At 46.4% G+C, this 12,500-nt stretch overlaps 1 long non-coding RNA gene across 2 annotated transcripts in view; it reads right to left on the reverse strand.

Moving 5' to 3' along the window:
• Nucleotides 1–12,500, reverse strand: part of LOC147035893 (uncharacterized) — a 20,040-nt gene that overhangs the window by 7,214 nt on the left and 326 nt on the right. Inside the window, exons 1-3 of one of the 2 annotated variants that reach the window (XR_015049723.1) lie at nucleotides 12,380–12,500; nucleotides 10,427–10,614; nucleotides 3,503–4,526 (exon numbers count right to left, since the gene is read on the reverse strand). The exon at nucleotides 12,380–12,500 is cut by the window's right edge and continues 326 nt beyond it. This is a non-coding gene — a long non-coding RNA (uncharacterized LOC147035893). Of the gene's footprint in view, nucleotides 1–3,502; nucleotides 4,527–10,426; nucleotides 10,615–12,379 lie in introns of those variants that run through there. The other variant, XR_015049718.1, reaches the window with a different exon arrangement.

A 12,500-nucleotide genomic window follows, 5' to 3' on the forward strand; every position in this document is an offset into this window, starting at 1 on the left:
TTCACTTAATTTTATATCCTCATTGACATTCACAGATGGACCTGTAATATGTTTGCGAAGAACAACATGCCGTACCTTGATTAAAGACGTCAACGAGGTGCAGGGTCGGCCGGGCTCGTGTTTTCTATTCTCAACGACCGTTCTGTTCAACCACACCTTGACACATTTATCGAGTTTATCATCTTTTCCTCTGTCTGCTTATACGTTCTTTGTCCACTCAGTCCACTTGTTCTATTGTCCTGTCCATAAGTTTGTACAATCCACTTGTTCTATTGTCCTGTCCATATGTCTGTACATGTGCTGCCTGTGCTGTTTGTTCCTTTCCCGTTTCTCCTTCTTCCCTTGTATACCGACCTCCTACATCACACAATTGTGTCAACACCATACCTCAGTCATTCAACAAGAGCCTCAATCTGTACCAAAAAATACTTATGTATCTTGAAATAAAATGTGTCATAGACAGAGAGAGAGAGAAACGGTGAGAGAGAGAGAGAGAAACGGTGAGAGAGAGAGAGAGAGACAGAGACAGAGACAGAGAGACAGAGGAGACAGAGAGACAGAGGAGACAGAGAGACAGAGGAGACAGAGAGAGACAGCCCTGTAGCCTCTAACCTCCATAGGTCAAGCATTCTAGACGATTCTGTGCTTCCAACTTTGTGGCAACAGTTTGGGGAAGGCCCTTTCTTGTTTCAGTATGACAATGTCCCCATGCACAAAGTGAGGTCCATACAGAAATGGTTTGTCAAGATCGGTGTGGAAGAACTTGATTGGCCTGCAGAGCCCTGGCCTCAACCCCATCGAGCACGTTTGGGATGAATTGGAAAGCCGACTGTGAGCCAGACCTAATCGCCCAACATCAATGTCCGACCTCACGAACGCTCTTGTGGTTGAATGGAAGCAAATCCCCGCAGCAATGTTCCAACATCTGATGGAAAGCCTTCCCAGAAGAGTGGAGGCCGTAAAAGCATCAAAGGGTGACCAACTCCGTGTTGATGCCCATGATTTTGGAATGAGACGTTGGACGAGCAGGTGTCCACATACTTTTAGCCATGTAGTTTATGTCGAGGGGCCACAGAAAGCACCACAAGGCCCAGGCGTTGAACTCAGATATCTGATCTGAGCTGGACAACAAATCCGAAATGATACAAACGTGGGTTTCCGTTCTTTGTAACGTTTCATGTCTATTTCGAGGCATCATAGTGATTTTCAATCGGGGAAATATATTTTATATCTGTCTTATTATCACCCTCCCTGTCCTCCGCCCCTGGGGCGTGGCATCCTCGTCTAATCCTTCACAAGATGAAAACATGAAGGTACATGTAATCCTTCACATGATGGAAACATACATGGACATGTAATCCTTCACATTATGGAAACATGTATGTACATGTGTTGGGATTCGTACCTTTTTTAAGCTTTTTGTTTCTTCCCAACTCGATTCACTCACTTGCAGTGAATTGAAATATTGTTGTGGGCCGGGGTTCGGTGACGAGGACGACCACCAGACGGAGCAGTCGGGACATCTCCCACCAAACACCGGAATTGAAAGGTCATAACCCTTGGATAACTCCAAAGGTCACGGGTCACTTAGCGGACCGTGGTCGCCAATATTTTGACGGCGTGAGATAGGGTCCACTTTTCGAATTCCAATTTACCACAGTACTCATGCCGTCTAGCTACCGGGGAAACCACACCCTCGGCTGACTCTGTCCGAACCAAGTCGCATGTACTGACTCGGGTCCGGCGTACCAAGCGGGAGTTACCAGATCTGCGCCAGTCCCAATGGCAACTTACGGCACACGGCCTTCCTAATTCTCAATACGCACCGTGCTGGGTCAATGGAAAAAAGTGACAGACAACGAGCTGGTACATTGAACAATTGGGGGTTTATTTATGAGGGGGGGGGGCAGGGGAGCACAAAGAGCAGAGTTATCCGAAATAAAGCAATGTACAATGAACAAAAGCACTGAAAAATTTCTACTTACAGACGGGGCCCACGGACACACACACACACACACACACACACACACGAAATGGACCCCGTGGGGTCTTTATTCGGTCCCTCAGCCCAAGAGGGAAAGGCGAGCTGGGGCCAGGGCCTTGTCCGGTACCTCTCTGCCTACTGCAGTCACACCGTACTTCAACCACCAAGGTGGGACTCGAACCCACGTTCCGAAATCCACGGGCCCACGACCCTGGCTGCTTGGCCTCCACCACCACGATGAGCCACCGTGAAGGACCGCAGACAAAAAGCCAGCACGACCAAGACCAAGCCAATCGCCAGGATGACTGCAGAATGCTCGTCCTGACAACCACTCGACTCTTCTTGCCAGGTCCGAGGGATTTCTTCCTCTCCCGCTCGCCTCCTGATTGGACGAAGGGTTGTCGGGCGATCAGTGGCCTCCCCTCATTGGTCGGGGTGCCTCGGCCCTGCTCGCCCTTCGCCCATTGGCCAGAGGAAACGCTCCATGCCCTTCTTCGGAGCAGAGCCTCGATCTTAAGTGAATGGAGGCTCTGCCCACGCCTTCAGCCAAAAACACGTGGGCAATGGAGTCGATGGTGCAGAGAGGTGAAGAGGGGTTTGTTGTAAAAAATACTAACGATAAAGAAACTTCGCAGCACACACATGTAATTCCCGTTAGACATAGGGGGTGGGGCCCTAACTATAAACACATACTTATCGAAATAACTGAGCTATAGGGACTGCTGTCTGTCTGTGTGCAAATGGCTGCTAGATTCCTAACACTACCACCCCCCACACCCCCCTTTCTATAGACTCGTCCCGAGTCAAAAATTTTCGTGTGCCATGCAGGTGTAGGTTTTCCCCCTAGTACATTTTACTTGTGGATCCCTGAGTGCGACATTTTTATACGTGTCCCAAAAATAAATAACCTAGTGCACTGCATAACTAAACTATAATTTGTCTTTGATAAAAATTCCAACCTTGAGAGAAAAAGTTGATAGGTTCATCGTGAAGAAGATGATCAGTGCTAAATTGAAACTTGGGCTTGGAAATTCAAAAAACTTATCGGCTCTAATGATGTCATGAAGATTGAAGAGCAATTAGCTGATGAATTATATAAACCAATAATCACAAAGTTTCATAAAAGGAAGGTTTATTCCAAGGAAATTGATTATATCTGGTTTGCTGATTTGATTGAACTCAATAATGATAAGGGGTACAAGTATGATTTAACCGTTATTGATTTGAGGAGTAGATATGCGTGGGTTGGCCCTTTGAAAAAGAAAACAGGTAATACTTTTATGTTAGCTTTCCAAAAGATATTCAATAAAGTAAGAGAAAACCTCAAAAATTGTGGACTAATGAGAGGACAGAGTTCTACAACAAAACATTTATGAACTTTCTTTAAAATAACAACATTATATTACACAGGTCAGGAAAAGCAGTTGCTATTGAGCATTTTCATCGCACTTTAAAAGAGAGACTTTAAAAAATTCACTCAACTCGGTTCGCAACAATGGTTATCTTTAATTCAGGACATTATAGATAAGTACAATGATAAGATTCATACCTCAACGGAAATTAAACCATCAGATACATTTACAAAATTAAAATATGACAAGTCTGAAGACGACAATGGTTCACGAGCGGTATTTGATGATGTAGATTGTTTCAGAAGTCAAGGGTGAGACAATGTGATAATTATTGACCAAGTTATAAAAATGATCAACATGATGTGGTACGGGTGACAGGTTATTAGCTGCAAAATGTCGAAAACCCGGTTTCGTTCAACAGCTTACAAAATTTAACCTTTGCATCACCTTTAAAGGTCACAAAACAATGTTGTGGACATTAACATAAGGAAACAGGATACGTGCTATAGCTTATTGGTGTTATTTCGTCAAAGAAAGTCGAAAACCCGGTATGATTCCCACAACTTTGAAAATTTAATCTTTGTGGCCTTTAAAGGTCAAAGGTCAAGGATTATGACCTTTGGTGCAAAACTTCCTCTGGAACATTCCAGGAACAATATAAGATCATTTAGGCTATATGGCATTTCACACTCCTCAGATTATCCATACTTTGATGAAATCAGTGTAAGAACAAACTTGAAGCGGGCACCACGGGCAAGGTTTTCGAGATAGAGCAAAATGGTTTCAAGACTTTAGGTGGTGAATGACCTCAAGATTATGCATAAAAAATATTGTCATCCTAGATCTCAAAGTTTGGGCAGTCTTATGATTTTTATGTCTAAATTCGCAATTTTATAAGTTTTTGACCTTGTGACCTTGACCTTGGGACAAAAATGAAAAATCGGACAACGACAAGTTTTAGATAATTAATTTTGCTATTCAAATATCGAAGAACCCATTCCATTCAATCAATTCCCTTGGAGAAGATAGATTTTTAATCCGACTATCCCCTAAAAATGGCTATTTTTGGTGTGTGCTCCGCCCACAATAGGCGAAGCACGCCCTCTTTCTGGAAAACACAACACAGACATTTATATCGAACATATAACCAAGTTTCATCAAGATCGGATCAAAGTCCACGGAGTTATGCTCTGGAAAAACAGACACACAGACAGACACACAGACAGAACGAATATAGTGGTCACTCTGGCAGGCGCTCGTGAACCAAAAAAGAGATTAATGTCAGAAAGCCTAAGTTCAAAGTTGGTGATATAGTAAGAATATGCAGGTAGAAATCTCATTTTGAAAAAGGTTATACCAAGCGATGGACAAATGAACTTTTGAAATTGTTGATGTCGTCGGTACAGTTCCTTGGACTTACAAATTATGTGATTTAAAGGGGGAAGAGATTTTAGGTTCATTTTATTCACAGGAATTACAAAAGACAAAGAGAATTGAAAAAATTTTTTGACTCCGCCCCTTTTTTAAATCCACCCTTTTTAAACTCCGCCCACACAAGCCCCACCCACGCAAACCCCACCCACAAAAGCCACATCCACACAAGCCCCATCCACACAAGCCCCACTCACACAAACCCCACCCACAAAAGCCACATCCACACAAGCCCCACCAACATAAGTCACATCCACATCCATCATGTCCACATAATTAGTGATTAGTTTATTAGTTCCCACACACCATGTTTATTTAATTTTAAAAAATTGCTCCACCAACACAAGCCACATCCACACAAGACCCACCCACACAAGCTCCACCCACCCACACAAGCCCCACCCACACAAGCACAACCCACAAAGCTCCACCCACCCACACAAGCCCCACCCACACAAGCACTACCCACAAAGCTCCACCCACCCACACAAGCCCCACCCACACAAGCTCCACCCACTCACACAAGCCCCACCCATACAAGCACTACCCACACAAGCCGCACCAACTGTGCGCCCCCACCTTTGACCCACCACCCCCCTCATCCCACCCCCTCACCCTTCCCCACACACACACGGGGAGGGGAGAGGGATGAGGGGTGGTGGGTCATTGAGGGAGCGCACTTAACACCCCCCCCCTACAACTCCTTTATTCTTTTCTTGTCATTCAAAATCAGATAATTATAAGGAAAGCATTTATAATTAAACAAAAGTAATAACATTGAACAAATTCTTCTTTCGCAGCAGTCTGGTGGTCTGTTTTGGTTTTGAAACTCGATCAACATTATGTTCAAAAGAAAGAGTGAAGAACAATCAGGGTATATAAAGATGATTATATTATGATATTAATAAAATAATAAATATAACATTTACCTCCAGAATATAGAGTGTAGTGTCAGATTCCTCCAGAAGATTAAGTTGTGTGTTTGGTTCATCCAGACAGGTGTTTAAACTGAAATAATAATAATAATAATAATAATAATAATAATAATAATAATGTTACGAATTCTGGCCTGCCTGGCGTGCGATCGGCCGCGTACCTCTAATGGCAGCCGCGTTGCCCACTGGACGGACAATTCAGTCGTGACCTCCTTGAACTATCGCCAGGAGCCAGTCACGAGTGGGGCGTTAACCTCACCACAACCCAGTCCGCATTCTTCCCGTGCAAAATAGGGTGAATCGCCGAATGTCGATATACCTAAATACCCGCGCCGGTAACCTACCGAGGGGTTACACCACGCCACAGGTTGGCTGAGGACACAAACCGCTAAAGCGGTTCGTTCCATGCTACAGGGATAACCGAGCGGTGTTATCGCCGACCTAGACGGTTCAGATTATTTATCTAGTGTTTAAAATCCACAACCTCCTCCCCGTTTTCGGCTCCGCCTCCCTTCGAGAAGGTTCCCGAAAAGGGGCGTTCCCTCACCCCGACCTCCTCATGCCGTGCATCCACCAATCGGCGGTGAGCTGCCCTCCTCCTTCCCTTCACACCAAGCGTGGGGAAAATAGGTCAGGTCAGGTATGGGAGCATGTGCCAGAACAGCGCGTCGCTGCGTCCACTTTCCGCCGGTACTCCAGGGGCCTCCGTCTGGCCATCCCCCAGGCAGATGCCAGGCCCATCCCCATCTCCTTGAGATGATGGTCAACCTGCTGCAACCATGAGGCACGTGGTCGGCCCACTGGCCTCCTCCACTCATGAGAATCCCTCGCTGAGAGAATCTGGTGAGCAGGATCAGCGTCAGGAAAACGAGCCACATGTCCATACAGCCGCAACTGACGCTCACGGACTATGCAGGTAACAAATCTCATCCGAGTCTCTCTCAGCAACAGCTCGTGGACACAAAATCCGACCAGCGATAGCCAAGGATTCTCCGAAGACACCTGGTACCAAAGGAATTAAGTCTCCGTCTCAGATCTTTGGTCAGAGTCCGAGTCTCGCACCCATAGAGCAAGACTGGAAGTACCAAGGACCTGAAGACTCGGACTTTCGTCCTCCCGCACAGGTACCGGCAGCGCCACACCCCATGATCCAGTGAATCCATGACTCCCCAGGCCAGACCCAGACGTCTATTGACCTCTGACTCGCAGCCAGCAGAGACATGAATATCACTGCAAAGGTAAGTGAATCTCTCCACGACCTCAACATCCTCACCACAAACAGACACAGACAGGACAGCAGCATCCAAGATGTCACTGAAAGCCTGGATCTTAGTTTTGACCCAAGAAACCCGTAATCCCAGCGGCTCCGACTCCTCATTCAGCACCTCGAGGGCCCCCAAAAGGATGTCGAAAGTCTCTGCAAAGATGACTGCATCGTCTGCAAAATCAAGGTCCAAGATCTTGACATTCCCAAACGATGCACCGCAACTTGATCTCTCCGACATCCTCCCTAAAATCCAGTCCATACAAGTGCTGAAAAGTGTGGGGGCAAGTACACATCCCTGACGAACTCCAGTAACAACTGGAAATAAGTCAGAGGGGATACCACCACACTTCACAGCACTCTCAGTACCAGAGTAGAGTTCAGACATCAGATCGATCAGTTTTGGTGGCACCCCACAAAGACAAAGAATCCTCCAGAGGACATCCCGATTCACTGAATCGAATGCTTTACAGAGATCAACATAGGCTGCAAGCAGCCCCTGCCGAAACTCTCGTCTGTGTTCGGTGAGGACACGAAGGGCAAGGATACGGTCAATCGTTGACCTCTTTGGTGTAAAGCCTGACTGCTCTGGACGCTGGTGCTCAAGCTGATGGTGGCGAACCCTATCAAGAATTATCCGAGCAAAGACCTTGCCCGGCACTGAGAGCAGCATCACCCCTCGGTAGTTGTTGCAGTCTTGGCGATCACCCTTCCCTTTCCAGAGAGGGACAACAAGGCCCCTCTTCCAGTCAGTTAGGATGATGCCTGTGTTCCAGGCAGAGCACAAAACTGCATGCAACGACACGAGTGCAGCACTTCCACCAGCCTTGAGAAGTTCGGCATGGATGCCACAGATCCCTGGAGCTTTACCCCGTTTCAACTGGTTCACCGCAGCCCGTGTTTCCACAAGCGAAGGTGGACCACAGTTGATTCGAGGGTCAGCGACAGGGATTGTAACACCCTTGACGTCCAACTCGACAGCTGGGGGATCAGCCTGGTACAACCGCTCAAAGTAACCGGCCCAGCGGGCCTTCACTTCAGACTCCTCTGTCAAGAGCCTACCACTCTCTGCTCGAGTGGTAGGCTCTTGAACTGCAGTGCACTGCTCGAACTGCAGTGCTCCGAGGGATGGGCTTGGATGAACGTAATGCGCAAATTCCCCTGTAAGCGGGACGAGAATCACCTGTCCACAGGTGATGCTCTACCCCCTCACAGATTCCTCGCACATAGGCCTCCTTGTCCACCCTCAGTGCACGTACAGTTTTACGCCTCAGCTCCCTGAACAGCTCAGCTCTGCCATTCAGCCTGGCCCTGCGACTGGTCAATGGTATCCAGTGTCCCTTGAGAGACAAAATTCTTCTTTGCCCTGCGGTGAGCTCCAAGGCATCCACCGGCAACATCAAGGACGGTGGTCTTGAAGGCGCTCCACAACTCTTCAGGACCCCCCAAAGCACCCAGACCCCCTAAGTGTCCACTCAGCCTGTTCGCAAACTCCTCAGCTACTCTCTCATCCCTGAGCTTGGCAACATCCAGCCTCGGCTGGGATGGTACCATTCTCCAGGATTTAAGGTGCAGCTTTAGAGTTGCTACAACAAGCCTGTGGTCAGTATTGAGGAACTGAGCACTCCGGTTGACCCTACAGTTCTGGATCATCCTCCAACGACCGTCAATGAGGACATGGTCAATCTCCTTTGCCACACCGCCAGCGTTGGAATACCAAGTCCAGCAATGAGCTTGTGGGTGCTGAAGCCATGAACCAGCCACCCTAAGTCCATGACTTCTTGCAAAGTCAAGGAACTTAGTGCTATTCTGGTTCATAGTTCCTGACCCATGGGGACCAACACACACCTCATAACCATCCCTATCAGTTCCAGTCGATGCATTGAAATCCCCCAAGACTAGAAGTGTATCTCGTCTGGGGCACTGATCAACCACAGACTCGAGTGTGGCGTAGAATGCATCCTTCACGGTGAGATCACTCGCCTCAGTCGGAGCATAAACAGAGACCAGGGAAATGACACCTAAGGAGTGGCGAATCCTTAATCTCATAATACGCTCGTTGAACGGTGTTACCTCAATTATCATCGGGGTCAGCTTATTGGACACAGCTACAGCAACTCCTTGGGTATGGTAACCATCAGAGCGACCAGACCAATAGTAGGTGTAACCACCCACCATTATCTCTCCGCAATCCGGTCTCCGAACCTCAGAGAGAGCTGCAATCCCGATGTCCAAACGCTTGAACTCAGATGATAACAGAGACAGGTGATCATCCTATCTTAGGGATAGGACATTCCAGGCACCCACCCGAAGGGACCGCCTCAAGTTAACCCAAGGAGACCGCCGTCTGGTGGACGACACCTCAGCACCACTCCGACACGCTCTCCTGCAATCTGACCCAGGGATGTTACACCGTGGTTTCCCTCCTATCAAAGATTGGGGGTCCCGAAGGCTTTGCCCCAATCCCGTCCTCCGGTGAGCTGCCCTGCGAAGGGAAGCTGCACAGGAGGTACTCCCACAGAGTGGGTTGGAAATAGGCGGGAAAAAACCCCACAGGCCTCACAAGGGCTTTTGTTCTGCCAATCCTTCTCGGACAGTTTCCGACGCGGAAACCGTCTTACCTTGGTCCGCGGAGGATGGCGTTCGTAAGCAGGCGTAGTGGCGATGATGGTGGTCATTGTTGTGGGGGTGGTGTGAGCGTGGTGGGCGTTGTGGCGTAGTTGGTGGCGGTTCTTGTTTGCATGGAGGTTTGTTGCAATGGTGGCTCAAAATAACGATAGATAAAGAAAAACGGCTATCTCAAAGGGTAGCAGCCCGGTGAACACGAAGAATCCACTTTAAACAACGGTGGGGACCTATCTGCACATAAACTTAGAGTCATAACTGATCTCTGGACCCTTTATGGTGTATTGCGAATTTCCACAGCTGTAACAATAATAATGAGTCAAAGAGAGACAGAGACACACACACACATGCACGCACACAAACACATATACATACATACACATATACACACACACACACACACATACATACACACAAACACATGCACACACATACATACACACATGCATACAGACACACAGACATACACATAAACACATACACACATACACACACACACACACACACACACACACACACACACACACACACACATGCACATATACACACACACACACACACACAAATATACACACACACATACACACACACACACATATATATATATATATATACACACACACATATACACACACACACACACACATATACACACACACACACACACATATTAACACACACACACACACACATATACACACATATACACGCACACATGCACATATACACACACACACACACACACATATACACACACACAAAGACAGAGATAAAGACAGAGGGAGAGAGACAAAGACATAAAGACACACAGAGAGACAGAGGGATAATTTCTCACCTTTGACTCGACTCATTCAAGGTTAGAGGACGTGAGAGAATTTTTTTCCAGCCAACAAAAATGTCATTCAATTCTCTTCTGAACGATTGAATGTCTTCAAGGAAGTCATTCATTTTTAGCCACTCGTCGTGTAATTCAAAGGCCTCCTGTTCTAGATCAGTTATCAACGATGTTCTTATTGGGGCCACCTGTTAGAAAAATACATACAATAATTATTGGTTGAATAGTGATTTAATTCCGCATAAAACAACAAATAATTAATTGGTTTAAGGATCTCACCTGTCATCTTGTGAAAATGATTGATCCGCAACTTCAGAGAAATTATCTGCACAAACCATTCTCTAAATAAACATACCAAGCCCTAGCAATAAATACGAAGCCTGAGCATACGAAGCAATAAATAGTCTCTTGTTGATGACGTCATGGGAGATTACCCAACAATGCTTTTTTTCAGGGTGTGTCCCACATAGGAAATGACTTCGGAATTTTTTTGGCTTGGTTCGGGCGAGGCAACTTGGCTGACTCCAGACTGACTCATTTTAACACGAAAATGAAACAACTTGCTTTGAATGATTTTGAGAAAACTTACATTTAAAAGCTGTTTTGCTTGCTATTAGCTAAACTTTGTTCTGTTAGTGTTCTGATGATTTAAGATATAACCATGAGAGACATGGGCACAGAATACTTCCTCATTTTCACAGCACGACTTTGCTCTTAAAGGCACTTCCCCATTTTACAGAACCAAAGGAGCAATCATGAACTTCCCTTTCTTTCGTTCTTGAAGAGATAAAGTGAATATACTTGATGGAAATGAATGTTATAAGAAAATGAAGTTATTCCCTAAAGTAGAACATGGACAAATATTCGTTGGTTTGCTGTTTGAGTGGAATGAAAATATAAAAGGACTGTGATTATGTTGGGGGGAAGAAGTGCTTTAATCAGGAAGTCTCAATCTTTCATACTCTCAATTTTACATTTGCTTGTATGGGAGGGAAGGGGATAGGTGGGGAAAAATCAGTCTCATATTTTGGGCTTTTGGGGCTTGAGTCAGAAAGATTTTCCCTTTTCCCCCATTAATTTGAATGGGCGCCCCAGAAACCCCATTTATCATCTACTTACACCATACTGTGGAGTTCTTCATTGTTGAGTTTGGTATTGTTCACCACTGCAATGTACGTTCTCAGCCCAAAGTGTTCTTCAAGCTCCTTCTCAGAAGCCTATTGTTCACTGTAAAACAGAACATTCTTCAAAGCACTCCAGCTCAGGGTTTCGAGGCTTCAATGGAATTATTTGAAACGTTCATTTCAATTGACGTCCAACGCAGCTGGAAACGGACGGAGATAAATCCGCATTGTGTGAACCAAACGACCTTTTTCACTTCTCTGGCGTCGAAAGACATCCCCAACAAGTATACAGGACCTTGGATTCCATTGTGTTGAACGAAGGATAAATAATCTTAATAAGAGCTTTTACTTTTGAAATGTACAACTCATGGTGATGCTCATCTTATAACACCATCCTGCAGGTTCCAAGCAATCATTTATTTCCCATATTCCAGGATCCGTGCAGCACGTATTGTTTGCAATGTCACAAATACAACAAGGTCGAGCCAATTGCACAGCTCTGTGCACTCTGAACTGGGGCTTAGGAAAAGAGAGGGAGAGAGGGAGAGGGAGAGGGAGAGAGAGAGAGAGAGAGAGAGAGAGAGAGAGAGAGAGAGAGAGAGAGAGAGAGAGAGAGAGAGAGAGAGAGGGAGAGGGAGAGGGAGAGGGAGAGGGAGAGGGAGAGGGAGAGAGAGAGAGAGAGAGAGAGAGAGAGAGAGAGAGAGAGAGAGAGAGAGAGAGAGAGAGAGAGAGAGAGAGAGAGAGAGAGAGAGCGGCTTAACCATCGTTTGTTTAGCCATTATATCCACATCCAGGGAAATCTGCATTGCCCGAACGAGATAACTCGTACCTGTCCGATGTGCCAAGCCCCGTCCTTCGACTGAACGTGCCACATTGACGATATCTCGTTGGCCCGGATCAATCTGATTCTATCATTTAATGGGATATTCAGACTACCGACATTCCTCCGA

The sequence above is a fragment of the Eptatretus burgeri genome, chromosome 1, assembly GCF_056783735.1.
Source record: "Eptatretus burgeri isolate ZD-2024b chromosome 1, Ebu_testis_v1, whole genome shotgun sequence".
Lineage (NCBI taxonomy): Eukaryota > Metazoa > Chordata > Myxini > Myxiniformes > Myxinidae > Eptatretus > Eptatretus burgeri.